The sequence below is a fragment of the Mustela lutreola genome, chromosome 9, assembly GCF_030435805.1.
Source record: "Mustela lutreola isolate mMusLut2 chromosome 9, mMusLut2.pri, whole genome shotgun sequence".
NCBI lineage: Eukaryota > Metazoa > Chordata > Mammalia > Carnivora > Mustelidae > Mustela > Mustela lutreola.
Window position 1 is genome coordinate 42,490,608 of NC_081298.1, and position 22,688 is coordinate 42,513,295.

Below are 22,688 nucleotides of genomic sequence, written 5' to 3' on the forward strand. Positions count from 1 at the left end.
TGACCCCTAACCCAGGAGATAAGCTTACCCTCCTAGGACTGACCTGCACTTCCAGGGCCACGGCAACTGAGACAAGTTGACCTGCGGCGTTGATCTGCCCGGCCCACTTGGTGAGTATTCAGACACTCTGAGAGCCAGGGACAGAAACACAGCGGGAGCTAGCTAGCCTAGTGCCTCAGGGTCCCACACCCAGAGCAGCAGACCCAATCTGGTGTCCAGCGATGCCCCAGGACAAGCCTGAGCCCTTCCCGGGGAAGTGGGCTCACCCGACACAGACACCCCTCTCCTGACCTTGTGCGGGTTGTCATCTGCAGGAACTGATACTCTAATCACGTCCTGGGCACAGTCTGCCACCTGCCCTGGCTCCCTGGGCAAAGGTCTTCTGGGTGCTTGATAGAGGCCGTGGCCCTGGAAGCGTCTACTAGGTATCAATTAATTCCTTAATTAATTCTTAATTCCTGATGCGAGGAAGGCAAAGTAGGTGTTTTCCTTTCTTTCTTCTTCTTCTTCTTTTTTTTTTTTTAAAGGATTTTATTATTTATTTTAGAGAGACAGACAGAGATAGAGAGAGCACTAGCAGGGAGGAGGGGGAGAAGCAGGCTCCCTGCCGAGCAGGGAGCCCAATGTGGGACTCGATCCCAAGGTCCTGAGATCATGACCTGAGCCAAAGGCAGATGCTTAACCAATTGAGCCATCCAGGTGCCCTGAAGTAGGTATTTTCACGCTCATTTTATAGATATGAAAACTGAGAACAATGTGTGTTCTGGGTGCTGTGTTATAAGAGGGACATTAACCTAGAATCTCTATACACTCCGTATACAGATGAGCATACCCACAGATTAGAGCACTCTGAAAATAGAATGGGCTCCTTTGGGAGGCCATGAGAGTGCCTTTGGAAGCATCCGGGCAAACTGGGCGTCTTCCGTCAGCAGGGCTGGGACAGGATCCTTGTGATCAGTCGGGAACTGAACCAAAAGCTCTTTAAAAGCTGTTCCAAATCCCAGATTGCAGGATCTGGGTCTCAAAACCGTGCTCACCTTCCATGTTTGAACCCAAATGGGTCAGGCCTTCCAGGGGGGCTGCAAACTTTGTTGGCGGGGAAAACTTAGAAGGAATCATAGAGACTGGCTCCCCCAACCTGCTGGGCTGCAGATAGGAAGCAGGTGGCCGGGCTGGTTCTGCAGGGGGGGGGGTGGGGGTTGATCAAAGGCCATGGAGCCAATTCCCAGCATGACTGCGTTGAATGAATGAATGAAGGCGTGACAGTGCCAGGACTGGAACTAGCCTGAACGCTAAATCAAATCTCCCTTAGCCATCTCTTTCCTATGAAGATTATGATTCAGCCAACACTTACTGAGCACCTACTATATGCCAAGTGTGTTCACTGAGATGATTTCACATAATCTGCCCCTCACCCATCAAGTGGGTGTCATCATCCACATTTCTCAGACAAGGAAGGTTGTGTAACTGCCCCAAGGGGTGGAGGACTTACGGAACCACCACGAACATAATGACAGTACAGGTCTCGCCAATTCTAAGAACAGGCACCTACACCTGCCGCTGCCCAGCCTGTGCAGGGAAGCACCTTCCTATTTAACCTTCCTAAGGACAAACTGCTGGTGACTTGCCCAGCTGCTCAGGGGCTATTTTGCCTCCTCTTCAGCTTGGTCCTGGCTGCTGTTGGGCTACCCATTGACCCGCCTCATTCACGCCCGTGCCTCTCGCCCCGACGGGACAAGACAGAGTGACTGTTTCCACACCAGCAGATGTTATGCGCCAAGGAAGAAAATATGCTAATCAAAATCAGCTTTGGCTAATTGTAGCAATTTCCCTTCTGCGCACTGCCCTGAAATAGTAGCCACGCTCTGTTCTTTTTTTCACATCAGGGAGCCCCAAATTGGCAGCTTAAATGAGGTTGCAAAGAAGTCAGTTAAACAGGCCTTTTTGCTGCCAGTTACCATGGATGAAGTGTTGAACATGCTCTCCTGGTAAGACCTCAGTTCACCATTCATGGCCTTGGCATCTCGCTGTGGATCATTCAGACGCACTGACAGGCTACAAGAACCTCATTTAATCCCTGGGCAAAGCAGAAACTCAAGGGATTTAATGAAGCGCCAAGCTCAAGAGCACATGGTCTGACCTTGAACCCTGGTTTGCCCGTGGTTTGTTCTATAGCCAGTGCGGGCTGATTGCACTTTCCCCACTGAGGGAGATATTCTCATCTCTGCGCTCCCGTATGGTCGCCAGGAGCCACATGTGGCTATGGAGTGCTGGAAATGGCTAGTGGGACTGAGGAACCGAATGTCAATTTTAATTTTAAAGGAAGTTTGACTTTAATAGCCTTTGTGTGGCTAGTGGTCACTGGACCAGAGAGGGGATTACAGCCGTGCCAACTTTTGTGACTTCATCTCTTGACCTCGTTTCCCCCTCAACCCCCCATCCTGGGGCCCCTCCTACTGCATTCACCAGACCTTCAGCCTATGCCTCCAACAAGTCACGCTGTTCCCTGGGGGCTTTGGCAGCATCGCCCTGCCCTCAGGTCATTGTATGGTGTGCCTCTGTCCACTGTCACTGCCTCAGATCCGGAATGTCTCCTCAGAGCACCTTTCCCGACCTTGTCTGATATCGTTGTACCCAGCGCCGCTCCCAACTGCTGCTGATTTCTCCCTAATTATCATGTGTCTTAGCTCAGATTGCTATAACAGAGCATCACGGACTAGTAAACTACTGAACGCATCTCACTGTTCTGGAGGGGAGAAGTCTGAGATCGGGGACAGCATGGGCAGGTTCTGACCAAGATCCGCTCCCGAGTGGCAGACAGACCTTTCCTTGTGGTTGCCTCATGTGGTGGAAAGAGAGTTTTTCAGGGTTCCTTTTATAAGGGCAGCTAATCCCATTTGTCAGCATTCCACCCTAATCACCTAATGACCTAATCACTTCGCAAAGGCCCTGACTTCTATGACATCACTCTAGGGGTTAGGAGCTCAACAGACGAATGCTAGGGGTGGGGGTGGGGGCACACACATTCCAGCATGGCATTGTGTTTGGGTATTTTCCTGGCCAATGCCATCTTCCTGGACAGGAACTTCAGTCTTGCAAGATCAGGGGTACTGTCTCCCATGATCACTCTACCCCAGACCCGGAACAGAGCCTGGAAGAGCACCTGGCAGGTGGAAAGTGCTCAGCATAGTGTCTAAGAGCGAGTGAACACTATGCAGGAGGAAAGACAGTCATTGCCTCAGTAGACTTGCTGTGGAACCCAAAATGTAGGGGTTTAATACAGCGATGATCAATTATTTCCCCCAGTGCCCTCGGTCAGAAATTTGGGTAAGGCTCAGCTCCACATGGCACAGGCCAGTGTCACTCTCTCATCCTTCTGGAACTCACATGGCCTCCAGATGACATCTCGGTATGGTTAATCAGACTTGACGACAGCTGGCTTTTGAGGGACGAAGCAGGCTTCTTGCGGGCTAAGCCCAGTCCTAGCCCTACCACCTCACCACATTCTTTTGGTCCAGGCAAGTCCCACGCAAGCCCGATGAAAGCGTCGGGGAAACTGTCCATCCTCCCCTTCAGTGGGCGGGGCATCCAGAAAGGAAGGAACTGGTGGCAGCCATCTTTAATCGCTGCTACAGTCACTACCAATAACCCACTAGTGGTGGGGTTCTAAAACTTAATGGTGCACAGGCACTACTTGGGCCTTGTTAAAATGGAGATCCTGATTTGGTAAGTCTGGGGGTTTTACCAAGACTAAGTCTGGTAAGTCTTGGGTAAGTCTGAGATTCTGCATTCCTAACAAGCTCCAAGATGCCACTCCTTGGGTCGATGACCATCAGAACCACAGGCAGGGTTGTATTAGAGTGCAATCCTGTCAGGGCTGGCCTATCTTTAGGTTTGGCCCCTAACACAACCACTGGTGCATCATTTCACTGGGTTGAGAGTTGTCCATTATCAGCAGGGTCCATGTGGTCAGTTCTTTCTCCCCTGGTCCCCAGGCTTTGCCCACACATGGCCACCATTCCATTCCATCTTCCACATGCTTCCCACGCATTGTTTTTCCAAGATCTACTGCTCCTTCCTCCTTTTCTCTAATATTGGATTCCCAGCACATCTCTTGTAAAATTGGTGGGGTGGGGTTCTTTCAGTTACAGGTAGAATCAAACTCAAATTAGTTTAATGGAAAAGGATTGTTGGGCATGCTTTGGCTTCAGGAATGGCTGGATCCAGCCTCTCAGTGATTTTGTCATTAAATTTTCACCATCATCAGCTCTGCCTCCCCTTGGAGATCTCTCTGTAAGGCTCTCAAAGTGAAGGAAGAGGAGTCCCCTGCTTTGCAACCACACCAGGAAGAAGGCATCATTTCTTTCCTAATCTTTCTAGCAAAAATGCCAGAGTTCTTTCTTCTTGATCACACTGGAGTCTCTTGTCCACAACAAACCAATCAAGGTGACCAGGAGGATGTGTTACCTCAACAGCCAGGGCTAGGTCATAGGTATGCTCCTGGAGCCAGATATTAAAGCCAGCTCCTCCCAGGCCTCACAGAATGGGGTCAGGAAAGGTGCAAAAATCAGAAAGGAGAGAGAGCTCTTGAGAACCCAACAATTCACCACAGTTTTCCATGAGAACAGATGTTCTGTGATGGCTGGGGAAGCAGAGGGCAGGGGCCTTATCAATTCCAAGGAGCCCACAGCCAACTAGGCCTCTTGGCCTCCAGCACAGACTCAGAGAGGTTGAGACCTTTAGTACCAAAAAAGCCTTGAAAACTGACCAAGGCAGGTTCCACAGGACTGTGGCCCAAGGGATTTTAATTGATGTTACTTAAAAGGCTGTATGGTTCAGGAAGTTTAGGAAACTGTGGGTTAGGCCAAGACGGCAGTTGCCTTGCTGTATAGGACTTGTCAGGGCCTTGAATAAGTTAGAGTACACTGAATCCTTAAAGAGTGAAGGGAAAAGATGAAAGCTATTGTTCTTTTGAGAACATTTTGGAAAATTATCAACCTAATGCCACCTCATCCATTTTATAGATGAATCCACTGAGGCTGAGAAAGGGAACATAATTTGGGCAAGTTAATATAACTTATTAGTTTGGAGCTTCTCTCCTACTGTGACATTGAAAAAACTGATGAGGTGTTGGAAAATCTGCCTTGTAGCTCAGGGAGGCCTGTGCCCCCAGGGCTGGTTGTTTTCCTTCTCCGTGAAGGGTGTTGGTTCTCCTCTCTCCCAGGCATCTCCTGCAGTGGCTCTTAGGCTTCCCATGGCATGGCCCCTGTGAGGGGCTCCAGCCTCCCTAAGTGCTGACCCCTGCCTGGGACCTGTCCCTTGCTGCTGCCAGCCTGATGGGAACCACTGACCTGGCAGGAAGCCCCATGGGTCTGGACTTAGAAAAACACAGCCAACTGCCCAGCAAGATGGAAGCATTCTGAGGCTGAAGAGGCTCCAAGGTTGGCCAGATGTGGTAGAACAGCCACAGTCAGGGCACCGGGAGTGCCAGACAGAAGGGGTCAGGAGAAATCAGGTTCCTGGGGCCAACTGTGCACTGGAAATCCAGACAGAGATTGTGCGTCAGAGCCATGGCATAGGGTGGTGGCAGTCACCACAGCACCTCTGAGGGTCTGTCTGGTGTGAACACTTCATGTGTGGTGCTTTCTAAGCCACTCAATGGCCCACATTATTATAAACAATAGAAAGTGGCCATTGGTCAGTTGGAAGAACTCACAAGTGTTAACTCAATTGAAGGATTCAAGCTCCTCTCTTTGCCAAGTAGACAGTCGTGGATGTGTTATTAACCTCACTAAGCCTCAGTTTTCTTATGTGTTAAATGGGGCTAAAATGACTTCCTGCTTCATAGTTTCGTTATGAGGAATGTGTGTGTGTGTGTGTGTGTGTGTTTCAAGGATTCAATGTGACTTGTCTATCCATAGTAAGGACTTCTTATGTGATGGTGGTAATGGGGAGGTGGGCTCAGATCCAGGCTGCCGGCTAGCTGGGGGCAAAGCCAAGATCAAACACAGGTCAAACCTTAATGCCCTGGCTTGGCTCTTCTCTGGCCCCTGCACTGTCACTCAGAGAAGCAGAACAGAGCCCAGGGCATGCAAAGGGCTTTTTCAGGTCTTCCTCTGTCTGAGAGGGTGGTGGCATCTGTGTCTTTTTGGTCACTTCCAGGTGACCCTATCCAAAGACCAGGTGGAGAAGCTGATGTTGTGAGCAGGTGGGGTGTATGGATCTGACCCACGAGAGCAGAACCAGGGCCAAGCATGACTTGGGTGGGCACCTCCCATCAGCAGTCAAGGCCCGGAAGGGAGGAGATTGGGTACCATACCCTAGCATTTTCAGCCAGGTCTACATGGACTGGGAACCATGTCTCCACCAATGGATGTTTTTTTTTTAACTTTTAAATTGAGCTGTAATTGACATATACAATGCATTATATTCATTTCAGATGGGCAACATAATGATTTTAGTATTTGTATATATTGCAAAGCAATCACCACAATAAGTCTAGTTAGTATCCAATACCATACATAGTTACAATTTTTTTTCTTTTGATAAGAACTTTTAAGATCTACTCTCTAAGCAACTGTCAAATATACAATACAGTTTTATTATGGTCACTAGACTGTAATTTATATCCCCATGACTTCCTTATTTTATTTTTGTTAAAATATTTTTATTTATTTATTTGACAGAGACAGAGAGCATACACAAACAGGGGGAAAGGCAGAGGGAGAAGGGAGGGAGAGGGAGAAGCAGGCTCCCCGCTGAAGAGGGAGCCCAATGCAGGGCTCCATCCCAGGACCCTGGGATCATGACCTGAGCCAAAGGCAGTTTCTTAACCACTGAGCCACCCACTCAGGTGTTCCTTCCTTATTTTATAGTTGGAAGCTTGTGCCTTTTGACTCTCTTCTCCCATTTCACTCATTCCCATCCCTCACCTCTGACAGTCACCAATCTGTTCTCTGTATCTATGAGCTCAGTTTGTTTTTTATTTGTTTGTATTTTAGATTCCACCTGTAAATGAAATCATATGGTGTTTGTCTTTATCTGACTTATTTCATTTAGCATAATGCCCTCAAGTTTCATTCATGTTGTTGTAAGTGGCATGATTTCCTTCCTTCTTTTTTTTTTTTTTTTAAGATTTCCTTCCTACGGCTGAATAATATTCTATTTTATGTGTATGCCACATTTTCTTTATCCTTTCATCCATCAGTAGACACTTAGATTGTTTCTGTGTCTTGGCTCTTGTAAATAATGTTGCAGTGAACATGGGGGTGCAGATATCTTTCCAAATTAGTGGATTCATTTTCTTTAGATAAATACCCAGTAATGGAATTGCTGGGTCATCTGGTAGTTCTATTTTTAATTTTTTGAGGCACCTCCATACTGCTTTCCAAAGTGGCCACCATTTGGTTGCATTCCCACCAACAGGGTACAAGTGTTCCCTTTTTCCACATCCTGGCCAATATGTGCTATTTCCAGTCTTTTTGATACTAGCTTTTCTAACAGGAATGGGGTGATATCTTATTGTGGTCTTGATTTGCATTTTTGTGATAATTGAACATCAGCAGATGCCTTTGAGATGAACATCCCAGTGTGGACTTTGGGGAAGATGCTGGGAGTAGTGAGTGTCTGGCCACCAAGTGGGAAGATGGGAAGTAGAGGTGGGAATGCTGGTTGTCTGTTTGTACATGACCTTCACTGGGGAAGGTCAGAACATGTCCCCAGGAAACCACATCCAAGTTTGAAGATGAGAACCACTCACCCAAGTTGAAGGTTTTATATGAGTTGAAACTTGAAGTCAAAGGTTCCTAACCTGGGGCCCCGGTCTACAGACTTCTGAAATTTGATGTCGAATTGTATTGATGTATGTGAGCTGAACATTTTTCTGGAAGGAAAGTCTACAGCAGGAGAGGCCAGCTGGTGGTATGGCTTGTTTGGCTGGGTTCACATTGTATTACAGATATTTGAATTATCGTCCAATATTTAAACAATGGGAGATTGCACATAAAAATCTACATTTTTAGATTCTTTTGAAATAGCCACCATCTGGCCACCAGATCTGGCCACCTGGGACCCACGTTCCTGAGAGACAACTACCTCCTTTTGGTGGGGTGTGGTACCACACTCAGCCACAACCCGCACCTTTTGTGTCCTCCCTGAGCAATGCCAAATGTCAGTCCCTGTTTATCTTTGCCCTCGCACTATTTTTCCTCCCTGATTTATTTTTTTCACTAGCCTGGATCCTTTTGATTTATGTTTGTCACCCCTCATCTTTTAACTTTTAAGGAATGTTCAAGAGGGTGTCTGATTTCAAAGGGGTCATTGAGAGTGAGGTCCCTTTTTGCTTAAACTCTCCCTTGACAATCCAGGATTGAGACTGAGCCTTTGTCAGAGAGGAGCACTGCCCTACCCAGACCAGGGAACTCAGTCTCTTCCCTCTAAGGAAGGTGGTTATGCTCCATGTCCAGGAGTGTGTTTACAAATGGGCAGGCTTATCTTTTGATGGCTACAAAACACCAAAAGGTCTCTGGAAATGACTGAAATGCCTTTGTGTAATCTCTTCAAAAGTCCTGTTTACAATACAAATAATTCATTATCTGCTCACATAAATAATGTAATAAGTGAAATCAATGGCAATCTTTGGGAAATCCTTTCTTCATGGCCATGAGAACCTGGCTTTGAATGGAAACAAACCAGAGAGAGAACAACACAACTCTGGTTGAGGCCGTCCCTCCCCACTCCCATGAAGCCAGAGCCAAGAAGACTAGTGATTTTTTGGGGAAAGAGTCTTAAGTAGGTCTTTGCACTTGGGAAAATCGAGTAGGTCTTTAGGGCCAATTTCTAAACTAAAACATACAGAACCTAGACACACACCCTCACAAGAAAAGATAGGCAGAATAGGAGGAGTCCTTAGAAGGTACTGGAATGGCTCTGCTGAGGACCAGCAGACAAGGGCAGGTACCTAAAATGTGAGCAAAAGTAATAAGGGAAAGTTGAATCGGGGACTCAGCACTCTGCCAAAGAGCAAGCAGAAGTCACGTAGTGTGGTGACTCCGCATATCTCAGGATGGAATCAATGCTGTGCTTACAACACCGCCCATTTGCACAATTCCACCTCGACCACGAGATGTCCCCTTGCTGGCCAATGGCCAGCTGCCCCAGTTTGCATTTACACCCAAGTAAAGGAATTCAGTCAAGAGCTGGAAGGAGAGAAAATGACTACCCAGAAATGGAACCAAAGCCTCTCCTGATGACTCAGAGTTTGGGAACGCATATATCAGTCTGAGGCTCGCTGGGTTTGGATGTCCAGCAAGACCTTGAGTCAGTGAATTTGTAAAATGGGGATCATCACAGAACCCACCTCCTCGCATGCGGACAGGTTAAATGAAGTCATGCGTGGGAAAGAGCTTCACGTGGAGCCTTGGGAAGTCTGGGGAGGCACTAATTGCTCTAAACTGGCTTTCCTGATCACCAACACTGAGAATCAAATTTCCAAGCAAGTGATTAATTTGCGAGGGGTCCGGGTCTTACAGGTAGGAGGGCAAGGAGGCAGAACAGGATGGGACAGTGGCCACTAACTGTTCACTAGAAGGTTGCCCCCACGGGTCACTGGGACTTGAGCCCTCTAGGGACATCTGGGAACTGTCCCACTGGAGCCATGCCAGCACTATGCCTCTATCCACCCTCTGTCCCCCATCAGCTGCCAGGAGAGCCACGGGTACTGGCTGAGGGAACTGTGAACCCCAGAGGATGTGGGCAGGCAGGGACAGCACCTGCTAACCTTGCTGTGGTTGCTCTTCTGATTTCCATCCTGGAGAGGGAAGAGCCTGAGCTTTGGAGCCACCTGGGCCTGAGCTTATGCCCTGACATTGCCTTTTACTAGATATGTGATCCTCGTTGCCCCCTCGGGACCTCAGTTTCCCCATATCTCAAAATGGGAACAATTTTGGGTGCTGCCAAAGGAATTTGGAGGATTACGTGGGACCACAGACAGACTGAGGCCAGCAACGTCATAGGTGCTCAACAAACGTGAGCCCCCTTTGGTTCCATTTCTCCTAGTTGCCCGCAACCCTGGTGTGAGCTCTGCTGGCACCAGATGTCGTTTCTAGACGAGCAGGGGCACCCTGACATCTGAACTTGTGTTTGCCTCAGAGGGGACTTCTGAGTGGCATGTTGTCCTACAGCAGTTCTCTCCCTAGCCATGGATTCTCATGCTGTGTCGCCTTGAGCTATGAGTCTTGTGAATTTGTGGCTTTCATCAGATCCAGAGAGGGAGGCAGAAGTGGAATAAGATCCAGGAGGGAAATCCCAACAGGAAGAATTTCTGACTCGGGTGGCTCACCTGGGAGCCCAGGGTTTGGGAGTGTGGGCCCTGTGCAGGGGCTTCTGCTGAGTCAGAGGTGGAGGAGAGAGCTGCCAGAAAAAAATGCAGGATGCCCAGTTCAATCTGAATTTCAGGTAATCAATGAATAACTTCTTTGGTATGTCTGATGAAATATTTGGATCATACTTAGGCTAATAATATATCGATTGTTTATCTGAAATTCAAACTTAACTGGGAAATTTGTACTTTGTATTTTTTTTAAGGATTTATTTATTTATTTGACAGAGAGAGACAGCCGGAGAGGGAATACAAGCAGCGGGAGTGGGAGAGGAAGAAGCAGGCTTCCCACTGAACAGGGAGCCTGATGTGGGTCTTGATCTCAGGACTCTGGGAGTCATGATAAGAACCAAAGGCAGACACTTAATGACTGAGCCCCGCCAGGCACCCCAAGTATTTTGTATTTTTATCTCGTAAATCTGGCCACCCTATTCTGGGGGAGCAAACCCTTGCAACAGGGAAACAGGAGAGTAAGGACTGAGTAAGGCTGTGGTGCCGGCTGGAACCAGCTTCTGCCTAACCCCATGAACATTCTGGAACACGACTGGGGTCAGGAGTTTGTCCCACCTTGAGACAAAGGGATGGGGCAGCAGGGTTTCCTACTTTGAGGCCGGAGGTCTCTGGCCTCCCTCAGGCAGGCTTCCGTTGCTTCCACTGCTGAGATACTGTTCTTGGGGGAGCCTTCCCCGTGACCATCAGCAGCCACACAAGCAGGTGGAGCCATTGGGATCTACTCATCTGTTTTCTCAGTTGCAAATTTTAAAGAGTCTCTTTTGTAAAGTGTGTCTCCTTAGGGACCGTTCTGCTTTCCCAAAGGACTTTTGTGGCAGTAGAGGTGGGGCGGGGAGAGGTGTAGGTGGGTCCTTCTGGCAGTGAGTCCTTCTAGCATTGAGCACATGGAATCTGCAGGACAACACCTGGATCCTGTGGCATGAAGCTGCTCTGGTCCACACAGGTGATTAGCCTGACTTTTAAGGACATCTTGGCAGCCTCTTCTGGAGTCTGTGGCTTGGGCCTTTGCCCTGGTTGGAAGGTCCCCACTCATGGGGTCTCTTTGTTCTGAATTGTGGGCTTCAGCTCACCCATCAGCCCTCCCAGCATCTTCTGGCCCATGCTCAGGCTCTTCCCTCTAGCCAGTGGGTCTCAGGCAGCATTTTCCTAAGCCAGCCAGCATTCTGGACATTACCCTCTGGAATCTAGCATGTCTGCTCATTTGGGGATTTTTTTGTCCCAGAGGGGGAAGATCAAGTCCCCTGTCTCTGTGACCTACTTTACAGACCTTTTCTTCTCTTTTGTGGATAATGGAGCAAGCTTCCTCCTTCCTCTTCTAGAATCTGTGGGGCAGATGAAATAGACTCTCCCTTCATTTTTCCCTTGTCTGAGGAAAATCCTCCTCTTTCCCAAGACGATATTGCTTTCCCCCTCTCAATAGGGCTATAACAGCAGAGACAGACAGAATCAAACAGCTCTACCCATGAGGGAATGTGAATCAAGAAGTTTAAAAATATACATGATAGTGTACCCATATTCATAAAAGAATTACCCACTATAGCCAAAAGGCGGAAGCAATCCAAATGTCCATCAATGAATGAATGATGATAAAATTTGGTATATACCCACAGTGGAATGTTTTTCAGCCAGAAAAGGAAAATTCTGACACATGATACAAAGTGGATGAACCTTGAGGATACTATGTTAAGTGAGCTAAGCCAGTCACAAACAGACAAATGCTGTCTGAGTCCACTAATGCAAGCTACCTAGAGTCATCAAAGAGACATAAAGTAGAGACATAGAGACAGAAAGTAGAATGGTGGTTGCCAGGGGCTGGGGGAGTGGGGAATGGGAGGTTAGTGTTTAATAGGTATGGAAAAGTTCTGAAGATTGTTTGCAAAACCACAAGAATATACCTAACATTATGAAATATACACTTTAAAGTAATTGAGATGGTAAATTGAGAGTGATGAGTATTTTATCACAATGAAAAATAAAAATGAGTGAAAAAAATTTGGTTAGAAATGCAGATGTCTTGTCCAGGGAGGGGAACTAAAACCCTCATCCATTCCTTAGATGATTTATTTCATTAGCTCAGGGCCTGGTCCTTTACAGAGAATGGGGTCCCAGAGGAAAGTGTATGTTTTGATGAAGAAAAGAGGCACACCTCAAGAGTCCCAGTTAGAACCACTATGAAAACAGGATATCCAGCACAGATGGGAGACAATTCTATTCCGGGAGAGAGGGTTAGGGACAGCGACAGAGCCTTAGTGATGTGGACAAGAAAGGTAGAGTATGGGCAAGCTGGGGAGATAAGTGTCTTCTACAGGACGTTGTTGTGGGGTGTGTCAGCTGCAGGCACAGTACTTAGAAAGTGCTGGTGCTAGAACTTTTGGAAAATTCAGATATTTTTTTTTTGAATTTCAGAAAAGCAATATGGTGCCTCTTGCGCATTTTATAGAACATTCCTGGTGGAGTCTGGCTTGGTACACTGTAAACAAGCCCATTAATATTCCTGTGGTGAAATGTATAAATATTCACACTAAGTGGGATAATAAAGACTATAAATAGCTTTGTGTTGGTCTAGGCCAGGTTTTGCTGCCAAATAAGTTAAAAAAAAAAAAAAAACTTCTGATTTTCAGAGATTTGGGGATCTGAAAACAGCAGGATAGGGACTATGACCCTTTATGAATTTTGTATCATCTAAAGGTTGTAAATTAACAGAGACACATGATGTTGGGAGGAACTAGAACAACAAGATCCAGTTAATTCAACATTCTGATTTTATACCCATGGAATGGAAGAGACTTGCCCAACATCATACTGCTGGCCACAGGCAGAGCAGACTCAGGTTCCCTACCCCCAATCTGGCACACTCTGGAGGGCTCTAGTAGACCCACCCTGACCTTTGGAGTCTGGAATTCATGAAGACAATCCTTCCGCTCCTTTATGGTTCCCCAAAGATGTGACCTCATGCCTGTGGGAATGTTCCCCTCATCACTGAGGTTTTCTCTGACAGGAACCTACAGAAGACTTTGTCCTCTAGGTTCACTGACTTCACTCAAGGGCTTGTAAGAGACAATGTTCAGTAAGGTTCTGAGAAATCATTGTATTTATTTGGGTATTCATCACATCACCAGGAGAAAGATTTCCAATTAAAGGGTCATGTGTAAGACAGCCACCAAGGAGGAAAGGAATCTTGTTTGTTCTTATAGAATTGGAGTTCAGGGCCAGGGGAAATATTCCTTTTATTTGTGAATGATCAACATTAGTGGTCATTGAAAAATGTTTTTTTTCCATCCCTGACACCTGCCCATGGGATTAATCCTGCCACAGGCTTCTGGGTGGAATGAAGATGCTTTTGTGCTTTGCATTGTGCTTGGTGCATAGAAGGCATACCACATCATTTGATGAATGAGTGAACAAATATGGAGGGGGGTTAGTTAGGATCTTTGTTACAGATTGCACAATCCCAAGCTGAACTAAACAAAAGTGGAAAATGTTGCCTGATACAATTGAAAAGTTCAGGGGTAAGGCCCTTCAGGCATGGCTAGATTGAGGCCTGCAAGTGAGTCCTGGGAATGTCTCTTTCCTTCTCACAGATCTGCTCTCCTACCTGTTGCTTCCTTCCCATGCAGGTTCTCCTACCTGTTGCTTCCTTCCCATGCAGGTCACCATCTCTGTCTCAGGTGATGACAGAGATGGTGACCAACAGTTCTGCACTCACATCCTGCCAGCTGAACTTGGCTTGGGCTAGGGAACACACCACACCCATATCTGAACTAACCCCTGAGGCCAAAATGATATGCTAGTTTCGTTGGCCAGGCCTGGAGCAGGGTGGGGTGGGGAGGAGAGGTAGGAAGATAGAGATTAAGGTTTGGGGAAGAGTGAGTCCTTAAAGGGAAGTAGAGGTGCTGGTCCCAGAAATAGAGAGAGCCAGTGCTGAGCAGGAGTATGCAATAGGCGACTCTTACAAGAGTGGATGCCAAAGGGTCTTTCTGTGGTATGCAAAGCACAGACAGGCTCGTGTTTTAGAGAACAGAGCTCACTCATCATTAGGGAAATACAAATCAAAACCACATGAGATAACACCTCACACCTGTCAGAATGGCTAAATTTAACAACACAGAAAACAACATACTGGCAAGAATGTGGAGAAAGGGGAACACTTACATTCTTGGTGGGAATGCAAACTGGTGAAGCCACTCTGGAGAACAATTTGGAGGTTCCTTAAAAAGTTAAAAATAGAGCTACCCTATGATCCGGCAATTGCAGTACTAGGTATTTACCCAAAGGATGCAAAAATAGTGATTCATAGGGATACATGGACTCTGATATCTCACTGTCTTCTGGACACTGAAGGTCAAACTATGGAAAGAACCCAAATGCCCAATGACTGATGAATGGATCATCACACACACACACACACACACACACACACACACACACACACACGTGGAATATTACTCAGCCATAAAAAAGAATAAAATCTTGCCATTTACAGCAATGTGGATGGAGCTAGAGAGAATAATGCTAACCAAAATAAGTCAGTCAGAAAAACAAATACCATATGATTATGTGGAATGTAAGGAACAAAACAAATGAACCAAAGAAAGAAAGAAATCAAGTAACAAACCAAGCAATGCTAAGTGACGATCTAGAGAGTATAATGCTAAATAAGTTAGTCAGAGAAAGACAAACATCATATGGCTTTACTCAAATATGGAATTTAAGAAACAAAACAGATGAACAAAGAGGGGAGAAAGAGAGAGGGAAACTGGAGCACCTGGATGGCTCAGTGGGTTAAGCCTCTGCCTTCGGCTCAGGTCATGATCTCAGGGTCCTGGGATCAAGCCCCGCATCGGGCTTTCTGCTCAGCAGGGAGCCTGCTTCCCCCTCTGTCTCTGCCTGCCTCTCTGCGTACTTGTGATCTCTCTGTCAAATAAATAAATAAATAAATAAAATCTTAAAAAAAAGAGAGAGAGAGAATGGCAAACTGTAAAACAGATTCATACCTACAGAGAACAAACCGAGGGTTGCTGGCAAGGAGGTGGGCAGGGGGATAGGCTAGACAGGTGATGGGCATTAAAAGGAGGGCACTTGTTATGATGAGCACTCAGTGTTGTATGTAAATGATAGATCACTAAATCCTACACCTGAAACTAGTATTACACTGTATGTTGACTAACTGGAATTTAAATTAAAAACTTGAAATAAAAACTTGAAATAGAGGAATAAGAAGAAAAAGAAGAAGCAGAAGAAGAAAGAAGAGGAAGAAGAGGAGGAAGAGGAAGGGGAAGAGGAATGGGAAAAAGGAGAAGGAGAAGAAGAAGATAGTGCTTAGAAGCAACAGGAATTCACATGACCATATACAACCATAGAGATTTGGATAACAGTAGGCTTGGGAAACCATGATGCAATACAACCCCAATGAATTGGATCACTTGCAATGGTGCTTACTCTCTTCCAGACAGGGCACTGCAAATTTGACATTCAGTTAACTCATCTGATCTGCACAATAACCCTGTGGATGGGTGACATTCATTATGCCCACCGTATGGACGAGGAAACTGAGAGTTTGCTTCAGAAATCCTCTCAAGTCTCCCAGCTAGTAAGTGAAGGACAGATATTTGCATCCACTTATCTCTGACTCCCTAGCTTGGGCATTTCTTCTGCCCATCTACAGATCTGCTTTTCTCTATATTGCTTCCTTCTCAGGCAGACTCTCCATATGTGCTGGTAAAGATGGCCACCAGCAGGTGTAGAGCACGCCAGCTGAGCAATCCTCACAGAAAAAGCCATTCATAGGTGTGCCAGGATGTGGCCTGAGAAGGTGGAGTGTGGCCACAGGCCAGCCACAGGACACTGTGGTGAGCCTGATAGGCCTTGGAAAGTAATTCCTGAGTTCTGAACAAAGTGGAGCCCGATACCTTGAGGCCATGAACTTCTGTCCAAAAAGGGAGGCAACCTTACAGTGTATCCTCAGACCTTTAATAGTTCACAGGGGAAAGAGCTCCTCAGAGTTGGAATTCAGTGTCATAGGAACATTATCACCTTTCTTTTTATTCTTTATCTAGGAGTTACTGAGAGGGAGAGTTCATTTGAAGGGAAAAGAGATAGTTCTGAGGAGTGGGGTAAGAGTGTACAGAGCTAGGAGTGGTATTTGACAGACAACATTCCCTTGGATCCCGAGGGGTAAGAAAATGTGTACTGTCCTCCTTCCCTCCTGGTCCAACTCCATTGTCTTGCCATCTGCACATTGGAAGCAAGGGTCTCCCTAAGGATAATCTTGAGATTATGCTCACCCTTATTCTCTTGCCTTTGCTTGGTGCTACAAGGCCGTAGGTTCTGAGACCGTTGGGATGGACCCTGAATTTTTCCATAAATCTGCTTAATTTAGGAACTATTTTCATTCTCCATATCTTTGAGGCTTTGAGCACATAATAAAGCAGCATAATTTAAATAGTATGTGAGTACTCTGAGCACATAAATTCAAGTTGTAAAGTAAAAGTAGAAAGAAAATGAGGGCATCGAGCAGAAGCAGCAAATATGATAAATAGGAAGGGAGAGAGGTTTTTCTATGCTAATTTCTAAATGTGGACGATAGGTTTAGCTCAAAGCTTTCCAGTAGATCGAGTAAAAAGAGAAATATGTTTACAAATTCTTTTTCTCTTAAAGATAGAAATACACCAATTTTGAAAGGTATACTTTTTTCTTCACATTAAAAAAAGATTTGCCATGGGGGTCATTTTCTAGAACAAAATGTGGGTAGTAGTCCTCTCAACAATGTATCCACACATGCAGGTTTCTGTTCTGTGCCCCTTCAATAAAAGGGGAGAGCAAAACATGAAGCTGGAGCAGCATCAACATCTCAGTTTCCTGGGGTTGGCAGTACCACATATGTCCAAATATAAAGCAAACAGGAAAATAAGAGAACCTCTCATTTGCTCAATTAGAAGACCCCTCCAAAAATGCTTTCTTTGACCATGTGAATGTATAAACTCAGGGCTGGAGATAAAGTAGTTTGCTTATACCTTTTTCTTTCATAATTTCATGATACACATTTAAAATCACGTCTTAGGCAAAGTAACATATTTAGAAATATTACACTTTTCCATGTAGATTTCAAGGAAACGATAATAGTCTAGCTAGGTTCATGTATGATCCACACCAGCGTCTCCATAATTGGGGTCAGCCATTGTGTCATCTTACTTGGGCTCCAAGAATAATGACTTCACTTTCAGCTAATGGTTGTTGAGAGATGTCACTTTTGGAATTCGCGTACAGTGCCCCCACTGGAAATCTGATCCTGAGCCCCAAATACCCATTCACAAGGCATTAGAACAGTGCCCCCCACCCCACTGCATTTATCTGATGGGATGTGTTTGGGATTGCCTCTTCACAGAGACTTACTCTATAGATTTTTAAATGATCTTTAAAGGATGTCAAACATTTGCAACTGGAAGGTCATTCCTTTGGGAGTCATGATGAAATTCCATTGACCCTCTATTCCTTATTTAAACAGGTGAGTGACTTCTCTTAGCTTCTAAAATCAGACTCGGATGAACACATTTCCGGCCAATGCATCCTCCCCATACAGTACTTTGTGGTTCAAAACAATGTAATTAAGAGAATGCCCTGGAACACAAGACTCTTTTATGGGACAGGACTATGTCAAGGCATTTGTGATAATTTCACCATGTGATGGCTGAGTGCTTGATCTGACCATAACATAGCCCACCCTGGAAATGTCCCGTGTCTTAGAAAGAGTGCTCCCCTGGGAAACAGAGTCAACCTTGTTTTGCTAGGTGCAGAATCTTGAGCAGGTCACAAATTCTGGGGCCTTGGTTTTCTTATGGGTGAAAAGAGAGGTATAGGCTGGATCAGACAGGGGTTTGAAGCAGGGGCACAAGGGGACCATGGGGATGGCTCTGTATATATGCCGGGGAAAGGTTCTGGTTCTGGTGCCCTCCCCTCATTGATAAGTCAACAGAGTCATTCTGCTTTGATCTATTTTATATAAAGGGATTCCAGGTAAAATTTTCTTTGAAGTAAAGATCTTTTTTTTTTAATTTAAAAAAAAAAAGGAGTAAGCCATTATGGAGGCCTATCCACTCTGAAGTTGTCTTGGCTTCAAAGCCATCAGGGGGTCATAGTTAAATCCTATTGATGGCTTATGAGGCTATGATGTGCCTGGGGAAGAGGGGGACAGACACTCCCTGCTAGTTGGTGAGCATAAGCCATCTGGCAACATGGACATTAGACAACCCACTATAACGTCCCACTTAGTTGGAATCCCATCATCCTAGAAAACCTGCTCATAATTTTAATGAAAAGCAAGACTAGGAAACAGTCGTTCCCCAACTTGGCAGTATATTGGAATTACCTTGGGAGTCTTTGAAAATTCTGATGTCTGGGTCACACCCCGTGCTAATTAAGTCAAATGCTAGAGGAGGGACCCAAGCTTTGGTTATTTGAGTCTCCCTGTGAGTCTCATGTGTGGTAAAGTTTAAGAATATACAGCGCTGGTCATTGTGGAAACTGTTTGTTGGTTCCTCCAAAGATTACACATGGGATTACCATATAATCCAGGGATTCCACTCAATCCAAAAGAATTGAAAGCAGGATCTTGAGATATTTGCACACCTGTGTTTATAATAGCCTTACTCACAATAACCAAAAGGTAGAAGCAAGCCAAGTGTCCACTAATGGATGAATGAATGGAGGAGATGTGACATATACATGCAGTGGAATATTATTCATTCTTAAGAAGGAAGAGGATTCTGACCCATGATACAACATGGTTGAAGGTTGAAGACATTAGGCCAAGTGAAGGAAGCCAGTCACAAAAAGACAAATACTTACGATTCTACTTAAATGAGGAATCTGCAGTAGTCAAATTCATAGAGACAGAAAATAGAGCGGTGGTTGCCAGGGGCTAGGGGGAGAGGAGGGTGGAGAGTTGCTATTTAATGACTTCAGAGTTTCAGTTTTGCAAGATGAAGAGTTCTGGAGGTAAGTTGCACAACAATGTGAATATACTTAACACTACCTAATTGGACACTTAAGAATGGCTAAGACAGTAAATTTTAGGCTGTGTATATTTTGCCACCATTAAATATAAACTATAAAAAGAAAAAGTGGCATCATGTAATGCCTTGCTACTCCAAGTGTGATCTCTGGGCCCCAGCGTGGGCATCTTGTTAGGAATGCAGCAGCTTGGGCCCATCCAGGTCATCGACATCAGAACCCACATTTTTAAACCACCCCCCCCACCCAGGTGGTCCATGTACACATTAAAATTTGAGAAGTGGTTGTTGTGATGGAATGAACATTTGACCAGGTTGAAAGACATGGTGGACTTGGTCATTAGCTACCCAGCATCCACCTCGTCTCCTGACATCCTCCAGAACCTGGCATTCTCTGAGCGGCCATATGTCCAGTGGGCTGACCTCATGCACATCCCCACACCAGTCCCCTGGCCAGTGACTGGATTCTGCGTGGGCTTGTGGCCTGGTTTTGGCCGATGCAACAAAGGCAAGTTCTACTGGTGAGGTTCTGGGGACACCCGAGAAGAAATGACCTGTCCTCCCTTTGGAAGTTTTCAGGTCTGGAAGGGACCCGAGCAAATTCTGTTTACATCTTGGGACCTTGGACACAGCAAGCCTGGTCCTTGACACACCGACAGACACACACAGACACTGATTGACAAGACCCTGGCATCTACCTCACCAGTGGATTTCTGATTATGTGAGATTAGAAAAGTATTTTTTTTTAAACCATCTGAGTCAGGTTTTCTGTTCCTTTTAGCTGAGGGGTTTCTCAACCTTGAACCTATCGACATTTGGGGCAGGGTAATTCTTTGTTGTAGGAGGGTTGTTGTGTGCGTTATAGGACGTTAGGCAACAGTCCTGACCTCTATCCCTTCAATGCCAATAGCACTCCCCCCTCCCTCAGTTTTGACAACCTTAAGTGTCTCCAGACAGATTGCCAAATGTTTGTGGAGTTTGGAGCGGGGAGGTACAATTTGCCCCCATCTGAGAACCACTGCCACAGAAAAAGGCATCCTAATGAAAGTGAAGGCCTCTATTCAGGGTATCTTCAGGAGGGTAAAAATTGCTGCTGTCTATGCTCCAGAGTGTTCGAAGGATCAGAGCGAGATCAGGTGTGTGAGAAAAGCAAATACACACAAGGTGTTGCTAATCGTTACCTGTCTTTGATGCTGCTGCTGCATTGATAGCAATGTTGGAGTTTCCATTTATTCTTTTAATGGGCAGAAATGTTTAACTTAACAGATGGCCAACGCGGATAGCAAATGGAATTTTCCCCCAGCAAAGCCGGTGAACCCAGGACACTCTGGGGCTCTTCCTCCTTCTCAGAAACCCTGATCTCCTCTAGCCTAGCCCTGAACTGGACCCCCAATCCTGACTCCTCGTCCCAGGAGGTGATGGGGGCTACAGAGCTCACCCATTAGCATGTTTTCACAGATTAAGAGAGATCTTCATATTTAGCTGCTGGAGAGATGGATGCCCCTCCCCCATGAGTGTATCTTCACAGCTCACACATCTGTGTATTTGAGACCTGCTGTACTGGAGTCCCTGAACAACCGATCATGCCTTACACTCCCTTTCCTCAAACTGGCTGACACATCAAGGTCTCTTTCCTCAGATGCCCCCTGGCTCCTACCATCAGTGCCTTCAGATTGATCACTTCTTGGAGAGTTTGTGTCCTAAGTGTCACAAAATGTCCCCGGGGGAGGAAGGCTTATGAGGGGAGCCAGACTTTAGGCGTGGAGATTTGGGAGTGTGGGAGCAGTGAGGGGACCAGCACTGAAGGCATTTGAAAGCAATGGATGGATCAGTCACTTAAGTCTTGGGAGTGCTTGCTCTGTGCCAGGCTGGGGCGGGGCTGGGGAGCAAAGGGTGTTGTTGTGATGAGGCTGTGGTCCTCATGACCTACTGGGGCATATGTGGTTGCTCTCCTGGCCTTGTCCTGTATCGTGGTTTGGGGTAACTACCCCCATACCAGGGCAACTACCCCAACTTTGTGCTGCATTCCCACCCCTGCAGCCGACATGTTCTGTAGGTCATTGACTTGCCTTCTGATCCAGAGCTAGGACATATATCGGGGCTGGGCATATGAAGATCTGTGCTGGAGATGGCATTCATTGACAGCTTCTAGGGAAAAATAGTTTTCCTTTGAGGGAGGGGGGTCGTGCCTTGCAAAAGTGATGCTGGGTCCAGCTACAGCCCGGTTATTACCACGAAGGAGTCAAGCTGAGGATTGAGCCTGTTTATAAAGGAAGGCTGAGCCAAGAGAGTTGCAGGGAACTCAAGCTGGAGCCTTGATCAAGCATGTGAGCCACCTCTGGACTTCTTGGTGGTGGTTGTTAATAAGACCTCCTTACTGCATAAGCCAGTTTGAACTGGACTTTTCTCTTCCTTGAATTACAAACTGTCCAACCTGACCCAGAGTTTGCTACCAAGAAGGGGATGCTACAATTAGAAAACCTCAAATATGGTTCGGCTGAGGAGAAGTATTCACATGGAGAGCAGCAAAATGTCCTTACTAGGAAGACGCTGATCCCAGGCTAGCAAAATAGCTGCTTCTCCCCATTTTACCCTGGGATACAAACCCTATGCGTAGAGAGATAGGACATTTGGAGAGAGTTGGTGGAAAATACTCAGGATGTTGGGTGCCTCCAGCAGTCTTTGTTAAGGTCCTAGGAGACTCAGGGCATCTGGGTGGCTCAGTGGGCTAAGCATCATCCTTCAGCTCAGGTCATGATCCCAGAATCCTGGGATTGAGCTCTGCATGGGGCTCCCTGCTCGGCGGGGAGCTTTCTGCTTTCTTTCTTTCTTTCTTTTTTTTTTTTAAAGATTTATTTATTTGACAGAAAGAGAGATCACAAGTAGGCAGAGAGGCAGGTAGAGAGAGAGGAAGGGAAGCAGGCTCCCTGCTGAGCAGAGAGCCCAATGCGGGACTCGATCCCAGAACCCTGAGATCATGACCTGAGCCGAAGGCAGCGGCTTAACCCACTGAGCCACCCAGGCGCCCAGCTTTCTGTTTTCTTCTCCCTCTCCCTCTGCCCCTCCACCCCACTTATGCTCTCTCTCAAATAAAATAAATAAATAAATAAAATCTTTAAAAAAAAAAAAAAGGCCCTGGGAGACTCAAATTTAGGAGGCGGGTAGCACATTTGAAAACAGGGAGGAATAAAAACACAGCTTGCTGAGAGAGGGCCTTTCTGCCTGTGTCCTGTGGTCCGAAGTGACTAGACTTTGATGAGCAAGCCCCGCTGGGTCAAAAAAGCTGATGT

At 46.2% G+C, this 22,688-nt stretch overlaps 1 protein-coding gene across 1 annotated transcript in view; it reads left to right on the top strand.

The window, feature by feature from the left end:
* The window catches only part of BANF2 (BANF family member 2), a 33,253-nt gene continuing 10,565 nt past the window's right edge, over window positions 1–22,688 (top strand). Inside the window, exon 1 of the mRNA XM_059133144.1 lies at window positions 1–110. The gene's annotated coding sequence lies outside the window, so the exon portion shown is untranslated. The remainder of the gene's footprint in view (window positions 111–22,688) is intronic.